This window comes from Antrostomus carolinensis, unplaced genomic scaffold (genome assembly GCF_000700745.2).
Source record: "Antrostomus carolinensis isolate BGI_N321 unplaced genomic scaffold, ASM70074v2 scaffold29742, whole genome shotgun sequence".
Lineage (NCBI taxonomy): Eukaryota > Metazoa > Chordata > Aves > Caprimulgiformes > Caprimulgidae > Antrostomus > Antrostomus carolinensis.
Window position 1 is genome coordinate 10,795 of NW_010298055.1, and position 284 is coordinate 11,078.

Sequence of the window (284 nt, forward strand, 5' to 3'; positions counted from 1 at the left end):
CCCCGGGGCCGCAACCGCACAGGCAGCCGCATGGGGAACCGGCTGCAAGGAGTGGAACTATAAATACAACTGGACTGACAATAAAGCTTTGATTAGGCTGTTAAGGCTTTAATCAGGCTGACAAATCGCTGGATGTGCTTGTCACCCGGCTGTTGGAGCTGGGCCTTCGAGGAGCAGATGCTGCAGTCAGTGGGCTGGGATTTGGGTGCAGGAGGGGACACAGGGGTCCCTGGGTGTGAAGGGGTCTGTGCTGGACCACAGGGGTGGCAGCTGGGCCCCAGGCC